Source organism: Meriones unguiculatus, chromosome 14 (assembly GCF_030254825.1).
Source record: "Meriones unguiculatus strain TT.TT164.6M chromosome 14, Bangor_MerUng_6.1, whole genome shotgun sequence".
Taxonomy (NCBI): Eukaryota; Metazoa; Chordata; class Mammalia; order Rodentia; family Muridae; genus Meriones; species Meriones unguiculatus.
The window spans coordinates 54,773,938-54,789,679 of NC_083361.1; the positions used below are offsets into that span (position 1 = coordinate 54,773,938).

Below are 15,742 nucleotides of genomic sequence, written 5' to 3' on the forward strand. Positions count from 1 at the left end.
CCAAGGGTCATATAGTACTTGTTCACCATGGAATAAACACATGTGTGCTGTTTCACTAAATATCATCTAAGAGTTGCTGTTTCACTGGGATAGCTCTGAGCTTGGGGATCTGTAACACTAAAATCCTCGGAGAAGGATTTAGTCTGCAGGACTGGCGTCCTGAAGGCTCCACCTATTCCAGATTCTGCTCCATCTTTCCTGGCTTGGTGCCGGCAGCACCCAGAGACACCAAATGCAGATCCACACCAGAGGTGATGGCTGACTCCAAGAAAACAGTGTCTTCCAGAAACAACAGGATTGATGCACATATGAACTCAGAGACCGTGAAAACAGGCCCAAGATCCTCTCGGGTCCAGTCCAGATGTGATCCTAGCACTGAGAGTGGGCAGTAGTCACAGGGTCTCAGCCCTAACCAAGAAGCTGTATATAGTTGATATACATTGGCAAATGGGAACTCTCTCTCCTCCAATGCACTCTTACCAGGTATATCAACCACACCCCAGGTGTCTTAGTTAGGTCTTCTATTACTGGGACAAAAAAACAATGACCCAAAAGCAAGCTCGAGGTCGGGTTCAGTGGCTCAGGCCTGTGAGTGAGTCCAAGACAGCCAAGGCTACACAGAAAAACCCTGTCTCGAAACAAAACAAGACAATACAAGTTGGAGAGGAAAGGGTTTATTCAGCTTCCGCTTCTGCATTGCTGCTCATCACCAAAGAAAGTCAGGACGGGAACTCAAGCAGGGCAGTAACCTGGAGGCAGGAGCTGATGCAGGGGCCATGGAAGGTGCTGCTTACTGGCTTGCTTCCCATGGCTTGCTCAGCCTGCTTTCTTATAGAGCCCTGGAACCACCACAATGGGCTGGGCTCTCCCCCACTGATCACTAATTGAGAAAATACCTTACAGCTGTATCTCATGGACGACTTTTCTTAGCTGAGGCTCCTTCCTCTCTGGTGACTCTAACTTCTGTCATATTGACACACAAAAGCAACCAGTGTACCAGGGCAGATTCAACGCCCAAATTAAATGTCGTCGTTGTTTTTTCTGTTTTATTTTAGCTTGTTTTGATGTTTTTGTCCTGCTGGTCTTTTGGTTGTTTGGATTTTCATCTTTGTGGAATTTTTTTTGTCTTGCTAATGGCATGGAATCTGCAGCCTTCCCCCAGTGCACTCCACACCACCTCTCTGCCATGTACGGTGATCAACACAATACCGACGCTTCCTATGACTTCAGGCTGCGCTGTTCCAGGAACAGTGATGGTGGAAAAGGTTTGTGCATGTTCTGTTTAGACACAATTTTCTTTAAAAAAGGAAATATTTTTAGTTAGTAGTTAGTTGAATCTGCAGATACAGTACTGAGTGTATGGAAGTTCAATTGTAATTCCCTCCCCCACATCGTTAAGAAGCCTTGGTAAAACTCAGGTACTGCTGCCCCTGGGGAATGATGACATCACAGGTCCTTAATGACCTTACTTAGTGAAGAAAGTGGACACTTTCTCCAGGAGCTCTAGGCTGACAGCCACCTCTATGAGAAAACTCCTTTCCTTCCAAAATAGTTTCTGGTTGGCCCAGACCATTGCCTTGCATCCTAAGCACCTCTTGATGCCTTGTAGCTGTGGCTGGGGATGAGAGTCAGCCTGGGGATCTGGGTCATCAGCCCTGTGAATTGAGGATCTCTTCCCTCACAAGCTATGCAAAGCTGGGGGCAGGGCGTACCCAAAAGTTACTGCAAGCTTCTTGCAGCTTGAAAGGCTGGAAGGTGCAAAGCCAAGATGCCGGCAGACCTGGTGTCTGGTGAGGATTTTTTTTTCCTACTTTGCAGATGGCCATCTCTTCATCGAGTCCTCACATGGCAGGAGAGAGACAGGGAACATCCCACTCTAAGTACCTCGTCTCCTGTCACAGCCTCATCTTCCTGCCTGTCACATGGAGCTAGGTTACAACGGAATTTGAGCAGACACGTGCAGTCCACAGCAGGCTATCATCACAAAGTGCCATACACTGGAAGCTTAAATAACAGAAATTTATTGCTCACTCTTCTCAAGGCCAGAAGAGAGCAAGTTCCTGGGAGAACAAGGCATTGGTGGGGTTGGCTCCTTCTGAGGTCCCTTTCCTTGGCCGATGGATGTTGGTTTTCTCTCCAGTCTTTACATAGTCTTTGTGTGGATCCTGAAATCTTCTTATTGTGGACAGTAGTTGTATTGGCCTAAGACCCATCCACATGGGCTTATTTTATCTTAATTATTTCTCAAAGACCCTGTCTTCTAATACAATCATTTTCTGAAGTTCTGGGAACTAAGACTTCAACATATGAACAGGGGACACAATTCAGCCTGTAGTAGCAGATATAGTCCCTATATGTGGTGTGTTTCCAGGCAATACCTGCATGGAATTTAGTTCCCGAATGACTATAGAGCCCGGTGTTTGGATGCCTCCAAGGCCCAACAACCATGATGATCTGTCCTGGTACCTGCACGGAATGGAAGGAACGGTTGCTTCACAACGACAGTACCGATCAGTGTATTGAAGGAAAGGAGCTCTTAACCTCAACATAAAAAATCAAATGCACATAAATGGCTAATGATGATCTCATTTGGCTAATATTAGTAGCATGCAAACAAGCCAGCTGTCTATGGGTATTCAATGACAAGATTGGTTTTGGGAAGAGAGCCATTTGTCAAAATGTAGTCAGGCTTAAACAGGAAATGATGAGCTTCCTGAATGCATTTTGGTCCATGTTGAAGGTCCCCTGAGAACATCGTGGGAATATTATCAGCTTTTGGTCAAACACCAGCTGACTGCAGGAAGTGTGTGAAGGTGGTCCCTCTTGTGGGCTGGGTGGTGGCTTCTGCAGAGATCTGTCCACAAGCAAACCTCTGGACAGCTGCGAATATACCTTGTATGGGGAAAGAGTCCTTATAGATGTGACTGGGTTACAGATCTTGAGAGATGTCATCCTTGACTACCTGGTAGACCTTAAATCCAATGACGCATGTCTTATAAGAGACAGAATGAGAGGTGCGGTCAAACAGGGAAAGGTCACTAGAGTGATGGGGCCCTAAGTAACATAGGGGTCCAACAGAAGCTGAAACAGGCACAGAAAAGAATGTTCTCGGAGCCTATGGAGATGAATACAACCCTGGGACCCACCAGCTTGGGACTTCTGGTCCCAAGACAGTGAGATGATAAGTCTATTGTTTTGAGCCACTAAGTGTTTGCTGTTTTTGTTAAGCTTTAGAAAAGGAAGTCCAGCCTCTGAAAATTAAATCATTAAGATCCTTGGACAGAGTTCAATATTAAGCTGAACCCTGGCATTGCCTGCCACTTTGAGATCCACCAGCATGCTTGCTTAGGAAGCAGACTGGCCTATCCTAAGTAGGTCAGTGCTGGGTACTCTAGGGGAAGAGGCAGGAACCCCAAAGCTTTCTACCCTCCATTTTTGCCCTTGCTACTTGGCAGGACCCTGCATTCTCCAGGTTGAGTGATCTGAGATTAGTCAGCCTTCAGCTCATACTTGTCTCTGGCCTCATGCCTGGAGACCAGTGTGTCTACATCAACTCCAGTCATCCTGATGATGACAAGGTCCCAGCTGTCACAAGGGGCAGAACCCTAGAGAAAGCCTTGTCTCTGAGACCTGGAGGAGCATTAGTGACACCCACACCTAAGGAGCTATGGTATCCTCCGGCAAGTGGACCCTGGATGGCCCTCTGACGGGAGTGACCATTTGGTCTGAAAGAACAGTGTCATTCCAACTTCCTAGCAGTGGCTAAACAGGCTCTAATCTCCACTGCTCACTGTGCCTGGAGTGGGAAGGTGTGCCAGGACTCAGCTGCAGACAGTCTGTAATGTCCAAAGCCATGTACTTAGAAGAGTGTGTCATGGCCAGGAACCAGCATGAGCAAGAAAATGGAGATTTTTTTTCTTTAGGAACATTCCAGTCATATCAGTTTCTTGAAGCACTTTCCTGAATCCCAAATGCAAGACCCTTTGCCTCCAGCCCCAATGTAGTATTCCTGCTCTCATGAAGTCTCTCTCTATGATCTCAGAGCCTACCAACATTGAGTGCTCCCAGGCAAGTCACCCAAACCGTGTGATACCTATTATTAGCACAATAGATAGCAGGCAACTATCGTGTTGGATTGCTCAGGGTTCTCTGGAAAAACGAATAGAATAAATGTACATCTAACACACAGGAGTTTTTTTGTTGGCTTACATGATACCAGCTGGGTAGTCAAGCATGGCTATCTGCACAGTTAAGAGGCTCAGAACCTGGCAGCTGCTCGGTGCATGAAGCTGGGTGCAGCAGCAATCTAGAGGATTATTGGAGAGCCACTGGTTGTCTCCATGTCAGGAGCTGAAGCTGTGTTCTGACATCAGCAAGGTATGGTCATGGCGGTGGCCGCAGCAGCAGCAGAGGCAGCAACGGAGTAGATGCAGTCAGCAGCAAGGAGTGAAGGTGGACAGGTAAGAACCAGGCTGCTTTTCCCTCAGGCTTTTTATGTCTGAGCTTCTGGAAGGTGTTGCCACTTTGGGGGAGGGTCTTCCCCTCCCTGGCAGTTTCCCCAGGAAATGTTCTCACATACCTAAAGGAGTATCTCCTAGTTGTTACAGATCCAGTTAAATAGTCAACCAAAATTAGTTATCATGTGTATATTAAGTATCTTCTAGATTGTTGGCACTGTACCTGGGGCCCTGTCATCACTGACGTTTGATTATCTCTGAGGTTGCCACACACATAGGGGCTCTGCCACAAATCACTGCCTAATTCTGTGTGTCACTTGTTCTCTGAATCCTCCTGCCAACTCCCAGCCCTTCAACTGTAAAGAGGGTTCCTTATGTTTCTGGAGCTTGGAACTGTGGAAGACTCCTGACTACATGTGGCATGGACATATGCCTGTTGGAAGAAAGTTAATTTGTGAATTTTATTTCTACAGTTAATTGTGCACAAATGAATGCAGCCAACAAAAAGACATAGCAAACATTTTATTTATTAGGTCACATGGCCCACACACATTCTTACTGGATCTTTAAAAGAGTCATCAAAAGTCTCCCTTCCAAAAAATAAAAATAAAAAATGAAAAATAAAGCCCAGGGCCAGATGGTTTCAGCACAGAATTCTACCAGACCTTCAAAGAAGAGCTAACACCAATACTCTTCAAACTATTCCACAAAATAGAAACAGAAGGAACATTGCCAACCACATTCTATGAAACCACAGTCACCTTCATACCTAAATCACAGAAAGACCCAACCAAAAAAGAGAATCTCAGACCTATATCTCTTATGAACATTGATGCAAAAGTACTCGATAAAGTACTTGCAAACCAAATTGAAGAACACATAAAAGATATCATCCACCATGACCAAGTAGGCTTCCTCCCAGGCATGCAGGCGTGGTTCAATATACAGAAATCCATCAATGTAATCTACCATACAAACAAACTGAAGGAAAAAAAAATAACACATTATCATCTCCTTAGATACCTAAAAAGCATTTGACAAAATATGTTTAAATACTTAATCCCCAGTTGGTGGAACTATTTGGGAAGGATTAGGAGGTGTGGGAGGAGGTGTGTCACCAGCTTTGAGGCTTCAAAAGACTTATGCCATTCCCAGTGTGCTCTTTGCTTCCTGCTGACAGGTCAAGATGTGACCTCTCAGGTGCTCCTGCCACCATGTCTTTGCTCTGCCATCATGGACTCTGATCCTCTGAAGCCATAAGCCCAACACTTCGGTTTTTTTTTTTTGTTTTGTTTTCTTTTTTGCCTTGGTCATGATGTTTTGTCACAGCAATAGAAAAGTAACTAAGACACATCTAGTCTTTTTTTTTTTTTTAATCTGGTCTTGGTCTCTATAAATGTACTAACTGTATTTGTTCTGAAAGCCCAATTTATATCCCTTAAACACCCCCTTCTTAGTGTTTTGTTGGCTGAGCTTGGTCACTGTTTTGTGGTGAGCTATCCTCAGCTATCTGAGGTATCTTCATTGAAGTGCTCCTGCGTGGGCCTATCTCTCTACTTCCAGCCTTGCTGGTGATGCACAGGAGTGCGTTGCCAGGTGGGGAGGGCTGCAGAACGGTCTTCTGGATTCAGGTGATGCTCATTTAGCAGCCCTAACCCGGGGCTCCATTCTGTCTCCTGTACCTGCACTGAGTACAATGGAAGCTTCCCCAAAGTTTCTTTCCACCCCCAACCCCCATTTCAGCTGGATCGCCTACATAGGCCATCTCCATGTCTCTCGGGCTTCCTCACAGTGCGGTGTCTGCGTTCAAGCACAGCTATGTGTGTACAAGGAGCAGACAGGTATGGAATCAGCTTTCTGACTGGCTTCACTTCAGAAGCCACAGACCCACCAGGATCTAGGCCACGAAGCAGAGACCCAATGCTGGCTGGGAAGCATGCAGCATGGCTTGTACGAGAAGCATGAAGGTGCTGGAATGGAAGATCTCTTTACAGTCAGTCAGTTTAGGAAACACCATTGGCCACACAATGCCCTCCACCCCCGTTCTTCCAAAAAGAATGAATGGATAAAGTTTTGTTGTTTGTGTGGGCTTTTATTCACTGCCAGGTCCAATGAGTAATATAGCCTTACTCTCTCCTCCAGCCAGGAAGCAGAGACTGGGGAGTCAGGGAGAATGCAGAGAGGCCTGGAGGATTTAGGATTTCCTCTCACCAAGTGGGCAGAACCACTTCATCAGCAACCCCAAGATACCCTCTGGGTCACACAGCAGCATGGGGGACCATCCTGGGCTCCCATCAGACCTTCCACTCAGATGGCCCCATGACGGTGCTCATAACAGATGTTATGGGCGGATGTCTTTGGAGACACAACTCTTACTGAAGCATCATGGGATGAGCCTCTGGCCTCACTGAGCCTCAGCTGTTTGGACCACACAGTGCTGATGGTGCATAGAGCACGGAAACCAATAAACAACGTTTTGTGCACAGAGAGCACTTCATCATTGGGATTACTCTTGTAAACACGGGCAACTCAGGCACAGAGTGGGAAAGGCATTTTCCCAGAGCCACCCGGAGAAGCGGACGTTCATAGGCAGGCCTCTCTGCTCCTGCCAGCTCCCTTTCTCTGGAACCGCATCTCAAGGGAGACTTAGACACCCAGAGAGACCACGTCATGGCCCAGGTTTCTTTCTGCTGGGCGTTAAATACATGGCAACCCGTTCACGGTGGACATGTTTTTGTGGTGAGGACCAGACATGGTCCCCACACACACACAAGGCAAGTACTCTCTGTTCCTGTGCTACACTCTAGCCCCACGCTGGACACACTGTTCTCCAGCCTCAACGGTGTCCCTCGAGGAGGCTGTACTTTCCCACAGGGCCAGTGAGCCCCTGCGGAGTATAGGAGGCCTGATTTGGCCAACTCTTACTCATCCATCAAATCTCCAGCTCCCACATCTCCTCCAAGCTGAAGAACACATGATCAGAGACCGACCGTAATAAGGACAGCCTGTGCATTGCCACTCGGACAATGCGGGTGAGCTTCAGAATCCAGAACTGCATTTCTTTCTTTTTTCTTTTTGAGATAGGGTTTCTCTGTGTTAGCTTGGCTGTCCTGGAACTTGTTCTGTAGATTAGGCTGGCCTCAAACTCAGCGATCCACCTGACTCTATCCAGTACTGCCTGGCTAGAATTTCTTTTCTTAAGTGCATTTTTCTTTTCCTGTGTGTTTCAGAATTTAGGGGTAGGGACAGGGGCCATAGCTTGTGCCTACAAGCCTTACATGATCAGCTTGTTGCTTATTCATTTAGTCCTTCTGCCTTGTAGTCTGTACTTTCTCATCTTTTTGGCATGCCTGCCCAGCTTTGCATACGTGCACCCCTGGGGCAGCTGGTATGGTGCAGGCTGAAGGTGAGGCATGCTCTAGTCTCTCCCAGGAGCCATGTTCATCAGTCAGCAGCATGGGCAGGCCTGAACCAACCCTCTGGTTTCAGGCACAGACAGGACAGGCGCACTGTTCAGTCTAGCGCCGATCTTTTTGCAAGTTGTGGACTTCTCTCCTAACAAATATGTGACCCCTCTCTGCCTTGATCTGCCTTTTCAGGCGGTGTTTAGGTAACACCATGCCCTGGAGCAGCATTTTAAAAATCTGATCTGACCCGACTTAAAAAAAAAAAAAATTAAAGGAAAACAAACACCCATCCCCTGCTGAGAATACCAGCTTTTTCCCAGGCTGGTCAAAGCTGTATCCGGGTTGCCCCTGGCAACGACACATTTTAGGTTGGCGGATTCTCTGGGCCTTTGTTTCCCATTGCACAGTGTGGATAGGGGGAGGTCAAGGTTGTTTCCGGCCCCACGTTCTGAGAGGACAAACCTATGCCTCGGGGCCTCTCCTGCCCTTTCACTCCCCTGCTGGCATCTAAGCAGCCAGAATAAAAGTGCCTGTGTTGTGCTCTTGCTTGAAAACAGAGTTTAGTGACCAATGAGGGAAACTCCTGACCAGCATGGCCTTGGACACTGCTGGCCCATTGGACCTCAGAGCTAAGAGCCTTGCCCAGGCTGCCCAGCACCCTGCCAGCCCCACCCCCACAGCCAGAGAGACTGCCTGTCATCCTTTCCTTTTTCCTGGAAACTTCCATTTGTCTACTCCCAAAGTATCAAAGTGGCCGATGGAGAGGAGAGTCCCAGCAGTAGCCTGGGCCAGAACCAAGTGGCAAAGCTAAGGTGAATTTCCCTCCAAGTTCACCAGCTCATAGGCCAGTAGCTGGCGCTTGGCTCTCCTGGGGCTTGGTGGTTGCCATAGTAACCTGCCACTCACTCTCCAGTTCCCATTCATCCATCGTGTCCAGATGCACCGAACACAGCCTGGCAAATCCAGCCTCCAGCTCAGCTGACATGCTTGCCAGTGCCCCTCAGAGAGGACAGAGAGGTGGCTTTGTGGCACGGCTTGCTTGCCATGCCTGAGCTGTGATGGCTCAGAGTCAGGCCTGTCCCCAAGTACTATCCAGTACTGCCTGGCTAGTACAGTGCTCAGGACTCTAGGCCTGGGCCCTTACCTGCTAAACAGGGGTTAGCACTATACTTCTTGGCTTCCCAGGCCTCCAGAGCATCCATGAAAGTGGAAAGCTGATTGGCCTTCTGAACTTCTCTGTTTGTATCCCAGGACTAAGTGTGTGATAACCGTCTTTCCATACTGTGTGTCTGTGGGCCCGGCGTTTGGATGGAGTAGGGCTGATTAACCTCTACCATGTTCCGTGTGAGGTCTCAGCCCATGACCTGGCTGTGAGTGAGGAGAGACCCCAGTAGGCTGTTCTGAAGGCGTCTTTTCTAAGTCTATCCTACTCCTGGTGCTGTCTCTTATCTGGGACCAGAAGTCTCTATGTCCCTCTCTGTGGTGAGTAGTCCTTCTCAGCATGGAGGCCTCAACCTAGCCAGACTTACTTGTCTGGTGTCTGAGGGCTTCAGAGTTAAGTATCCACTCCAATGCCTTTTCTGACTGAATTTTGGAGTCATGTCCCTTCACTTCTACCGTTGTCTGTGGGTTGTAAGAAAGTCACAAGCCCCATGGGGAAAGATACAGAGACCCGTCTCTAGACAGAGGCATGGTGGGGTAGGGGAATCTGTGGTAGCAAGCATTGTCCTCTGGCTCCCCTTCCCAGTTGGCCTCAGGCACGGACAGTCAGACCTGGCCTGGCCTTTCCTTTGCCTTCTCCTCATCCTAAGGGCTGCCGGGGCCTCTGTCCAGGCCTCTGTCCAGGCCTCTGGAGTGCAGGGTAGCTTCTCATACTTCTCCTGCAGTATTGCTGGCCAAGTTCAGGGTAAATTAGAGCACAAAGGACCATGGAGTAGAATGAAATATTCCGACTTGCCTGGCCAGCCTGTGTCTGTCTCTGGCTGTTCATACAGCTTTGGGGCTTACGTTCCTTGGATCTCAATTTGTGGTTCTGGAATGAGGTAATCCGGGTGGAGCGTCCTCCTGGAGCTAGGTTGTATGGGGTGTGCAGAGACCCCAGTAACCTCCCTTTGGTGTGTATGATTTAGGGGCTTTAGGACAGAGCTGCTCACTGTTCTACCCCTGCTTGATGAGGGACCGGCTCTCAGCTGCAGGGTAATTTCCATGTAGCTGCTATTACAGTGAACTGCAGACACAGCCCCTGCTTTTCTTCTGGGCTGGGATGTTCTAAGGAGCCCTGCTGAGAAAAGCCCATGGATGAGGTCAGCTGTGGGAATCTTGTAGGTCTAGAAGTGAGTTTTAGCTGAAGACTTCCATAGGAAGTGTCTTTCCCTAGAGGACCAGCTTCTCCTTCCACGGTTACCCTGCTCCTGTGTGCCTTTCACCCTCATACCCCAGAGAGGACACAGGGCTCTACCTACGTGGGCCTGCAGAATATACAACGTGCATGGTGGCACACACACACACACACACACACAGAGAGAGAGAGAGAGAGAGAGAGAGAGAGAGAGAAACAGACAGAGAGACAGAGAGATGGAAACACACAGAGAGACAGGGAGACAGACAGAGATAGAGACAGACACATACACAGAGACAGAAAGACACATACAGAGTCACAGAGAGACAGAGACAGAGAGAGACTGAGAGACAATCAGACAGAGGCAAAGAGACAGACACACACACACACATAAACACACAGAGAGACAGACAAACAGACAGAGAGACAGACAGACACACAGAGAGATGGAAACACACAGAGAGACAGGGAACAGACAGATAGAGATAGAGACAGACACACACACACAGACAGAAAAAAGACACAGAGTCACAGAGAGACAGAGAGAGACTGAGAGACAATCAGACACAGGCAAAGAGACAGACAGACAGACAGACACACACACAGATGGAGAGAGAGAGAGAGAGAGAGAGAGAGAGAGAGAGAGAGAGAGAGAGAACTGACTGCAGAAGCCCATGATTTGGAAAAGCCCAGACACAGTTCACATTTTTCTTCTTGCACAGAGAATGTTTCTCTGACTCGCTAGCCGCCCGATCACCTAGCTGTCTATGTTTACATACATCCACACACAGCTACAAGGGCTCCTTCTTTTGGAGATGAGTTCAAGCTTGGTGAGGTAAACTCATCAAGCCCACAGACCCTTCTTAGACGGCCTACCCGTCATCATCCATTTCTTTGCTGGTCTTGCCCTGTTTGAACAGGCAGACAGCAGGCAGGCTGGACAGGGGCTGGGCTGTTGCATGTGGGCGCCCCCTGGATGCTATTGAGGAAACTGCTCCGGAGAACTGGCCAGGGGAGGACCAGGCAGGGGAGGCTGACACCTATGGCCTTCCTCCCTATTAGGCCCCAGGGATGCTTATGTCGTTTATTGGCCAAGTGGTCGTCATGGTCACCTGTATTCTTTCCCTTCTGTGAAGGAGGCTAAACTCCTGTTTCCTTGAGGCCCCGTCATAGCCAGCTGAGAACTAAGGATGACTGAGATTGAGCCTTTCAACGAAGGGGTCCACGTGGAGGAGTGACATGTTTAGCTGGCCACAAGAAAGCCATGGCCCCCATTCAGGTCTCATCTTTCTATCCCTCTGTAGTATTTAGAAACTTTTCCTCCTAGTCCCAGGCTGTGGCTTCAGTGTGGCTCCTTCCTGAGGACTAGGCGTTAAGGACAACCTGGGTGCAATTTTGTCCACAGCCAGCCCTGCTTTGAGCAATGTTGTTTTTCTGTGGGCCTTGTTGCCTGGGGTCCCTGTAACAGGGACAGCCATGTACTGGAGCTGAGGCAGAAAGTGCACCTATCCAAGTTTCTGGGTCAGAGTCTCTTCCCTCCACTACGACAGCAGGGCAAGATAGTGCAGAGGCTTCTTCATCTTGTCTTCTTGCTGAGGCCATTTCCAGGTTTAACTAGAATTAACTAGAATTCCCTTGATGGGAAATCCCATGGAAAAGTACCCAGCTTTAGTCTAGAAACCAAAGGTCAGGGTGTGCTCCCTAACTTATCTTAGCCTTTGTTAATACTGTGTGGAGCTCCTCCAGTTAACCATTCACCCCAGCTGACTGTTTGTGTGGAACCCGACTCAGGCTGGCTAAGCACTCACCTCAGCTTCTGTGTGGAGACTTGCTTGCTCCACACAGCTCAGTCTGCGAAGGCCCCCTGCTGCTGTTGCCGAGTGAGGGGCCTGCGCCCTTAAAAGCACCATGCTTTGGACATCACCTACATCCCTGAATGCTTGGGTGTGGTCCCAGCTGGCTGGAATCAAGACTTTCAATTGGCTATGAACTGTGTCTGAGTGGCCATCGCTGGCTAACACCATGACTTGGCCACAAGAACACAGAAGACGGGGAGGTGCCATGCTTCCTCTGTGTGTGAGGAATGGTGACAGGGATGGGGGAAAAAGGGAATGAGAGGGAAGGAGGAAGGAAGGAGGGGAGGGGGAAGGAGGAAGGGAGAGAGGGAAGAACAGAGGGAGGGAAGGACAGACAGACAGACAGAGAGAATATGAATATGTGTGTGTGTACGCTCAGGGTCTTCACGTGGGGCTGTGGAAGTGGGAAAGGCTCAGAGGCATTCTGCCTGTGTGTGACCAGGAAGAGGGACCAGGGCGTGAGCGGCACAGCCTCCATTACCCTTGACCCTCCTAAGAATGTTATCTTTGGGTGGGGGGCTATGTTTTCCTTCCTCAGTGGGACACCTATGAGCACATCTTTACAGCTTGCTTTTCTGGCCTAGGTACACCCTGCCCGGGAGCTTGAGTGCTGCTTGGGACTCACCTCCACAGGACACAGTTTCCACGTAATGGAATCCCCTCTGTGCCTTTATGGCTTGCTGTCATTAAGCCGACTCTGCGTTATCCTCCTATTCCTCAGACCCTCCGAGATGCTCCAGCCGGAAGGACGTCTCCCTGCTCTTTGAGGGCTTGCTCAGCCTTACATCTGCTCCAGGCATGCGGGTGGCAGACACCTTGTTTTGAGTGCAGCCAATAGTTGCAGTCTTTTAGATAATTTAAACTGCCTTCACAGGGCTGTAAGATGGCTGTACAAGTTAAGACCACGCGCTGCTTTCCAGAGGACTGAAGTTCAGTTCCCAGCCTCTACAGTGACACACAACTCTCTGTAAGTTCAGTTCCAAAGGATCTGACGCCTTCTGGCTTCTGCAGACACCTGGATGTGCTGTCTAGATTTGTGTCAACATGACACAAGACAGAGTCATTCGGGAAGAGGGATCCTTAACTGAGAAAATGCCTTATGTATATACATAAAATAAAACAACTCTTTAAAACAACCTAATGGCTTTTATCAATACAACCCAGATAAAGAGCTCATTGGCCTTTACTCTCTCACTGCCTTGATTTGAGAACTTGATCCAGACCTCAGAGGTGGAAAGATTTTCTGGTCCCTTTCTCCTCACCCCCGCCCTCTCCTCCGTTTCCCCTGCAGAGCTGCCTGTGCTGCTCCGGGAGAAGAGCTGGCTGGGGTGGCCCATGAAGTTGGAGGGTGGTGCTAGATAGGATTGCATTACCCCGCGCAGCACCCAGCACCCTCAGACGGCGGGGGGGGGGGCGGGGAGCTCTAGCCTCTGTGCTGAGGGAGAGCTGCTCTGTGCCCTTCCCAGAGCAGGGGCCAGGTGTGGCTCTGAGTGCCACACAGTATCTTCTAGAAGATACGCCATATCCTGCCAGGCCCTGCCACAGACTCAACTGAAGCCCCAAAAGATGGGGCCAAACCCAAGCCCAAGAGGGGCAGAGGCAGAGGCCAGAATCAGAGTTACACCTGATGGGTTTTTGTGTGGACCTGAGGTAAATGGTGTTGACCCCTGGTCTCTCCAGGCCGCAGGGTTAGGAATATCAGGATGGTGTGTCTTGCCTGGAGACCTCAGGGATGAATAGCTGGAGCCAAGGAAACAGATAACCAATGCTTCCGGGTAGAGAGTGGACGCTTGCTTTCTTTTTTATGTCCCTTTAGGTTAAATCACGTTGGAGTTCTTTCCATTGACTCCTCCCATTAAGACTGAGGCCCTACTGTGGTTAGGGTTCCCCAGGCTCTTGTGTTAGAGGCTCATTTCCCAGCGTGGTGCTACTGGAAGGCTGTGAAACCTTTAGAAGAGGGGACCTAATGGCGGCTTCCTTAGGCCTCTGAGACACACCCTGGAAGAGGATTTAGGGGCCCTTTCTGGTGTTTCCCTTTGCTTCCTGGTTGTGAGGTAAACAATTTGCTCTGCCATTCAGTGTAGGTCATTGCTGTCAGGTACCTTCGCCAGAAGTCCAAAGCAATGGACCTGGGCATCTTAGACGGTAAGATAGAGATTTTAAAACTTAATTATCTCAGGCATTTCACTATAGCGATGGGAAGCTGAGTAGCATGTGCCCAAGAGCTACAAAGCAGCAGCTCATAGGGGCTCAGTGCTCAGGCCCCTAAAGGATAGGAGTGTCCATGAAGCCACAGAACTTGACCACAGGTGAGCCTGCCAGCCGTCTGTCTAAAGAGTGTGTCTGCCAGCGGAGACAGAAACGAGGCCAGTATCGTGCGAGGACAGTGTCTCCAACGAATGGAAGATGCTGTGGTAGACAGAGCACTCGGAGGGGCTGTCTACCCTTTCTGGAAGCAGCCCATGGAGGTTGACATGGGCCGGAATTGTTGGAGTCTCAGGGTGGTATGCCTAGACTAAAGTGTATTTGGAAGCCGGGGCAGAGAGGCGTGTAGCAGTACACAGCAGAGCACAGGGCCACCAAAATGTACCACATGCCCCCTAAGAGCTGGGCTGGGAAGGAGCCGGCAGCCTCCGAGAGATGGGGAGATAGTCAAATGAGTGAGTCCTGACTCTGCCTCATAGGCCTTGTGAGCCCCAGAGGGTGAGGTGGGCTCTTTCAGGGAGTGAAAGGTGTTGGCGCTGGTGTTGGCAGCCTGGCCTCGAGGCCAGCCTCCGATGCTGAGAAAAGTCGCACTAACTAGCCAGGTGGTCTGGCATCGCCTAATGGATGCCGCCCGTGCTTGGCAGAGGTGTGGCACTCATAACGCCACTTCCCGTCCTTCTGAAGCTCCTAGAGGAGATGGGTTTGAAAGGCATGGGGATCTGCTTCCAGGCATGATAGCACCTCTGGATCTGACCAGACCTTCTTGGGAGAAGGCCTATGCTACTTGCCGCTCAAAGCCAAAGCGCTCCTGGGTACTGACCGGATGGGACAGCTGCGGCCTGTGCTCCAGGCAGTTAGAAGACTCAGTTCCAGGAAGTCGTCTGTGCTTTTCCAAGGGCAGCAGTATCTACATCTACAGTACTGGAATGTTCTCTGTGCAGACTGCCCCTGGGAAAAATGACACTTCCTCTCAGGCTTAAAGGAGCAAGGCCTTACGTGAGTAGTGGGCTGTTTCTATGTTCTGGAAAGTGAGTAATTGACAAAAATTATTCTTTTGGCCTTGGCTACTGTGATGCCCAGAGCCCCAAGGCAGACTACTCACAGCAGGAAAGTCCTTGTGTTGGGCCCCATAGTCATTTCACAGTATTTAAAGTGAATATATATATATTTTTGTTACTTAGATCTTAGTTTTATCATAAAGGAAATTATTCAGACAAACCAGAAGAGAACCAACAAAAACAAGCGGTGACCTCAGGATCCAGAAACGATCGCAGATCACATTTTGGTCTGTGTCCTCCCGATCTTTTAAATCTTTTATACATTTGTAAATGAAAAAAAATCACTATATACGTATGTTTCATATTAAAATGCACCCAAGGCCTCACTTAGTACATTGTGAATACTTCTTCTTGCCTTTAGCTGGTTGGGTTTTATGCTCTGAAGGTGCCACCATGGGGCCTTTGGAACAAGGGAGGCATT

General features: G+C 49.2%; 1 long non-coding RNA gene across 1 annotated transcript; it reads left to right on the plus strand.

The window, feature by feature from the left end:
• The first annotated feature begins 11,862 nt into the window (after positions 1-11,862).
• LOC132647221 (uncharacterized) lies at positions 11,863-13,244 on the plus strand. The gene is made up of 2 exons (XR_009585556.1): positions 11,863-12,278; positions 12,643-13,244. It is a non-coding gene; the product is annotated as an uncharacterized LOC132647221 (long non-coding RNA).
• Positions 13,245-15,742: the final 2,498 nt, after the last annotated feature.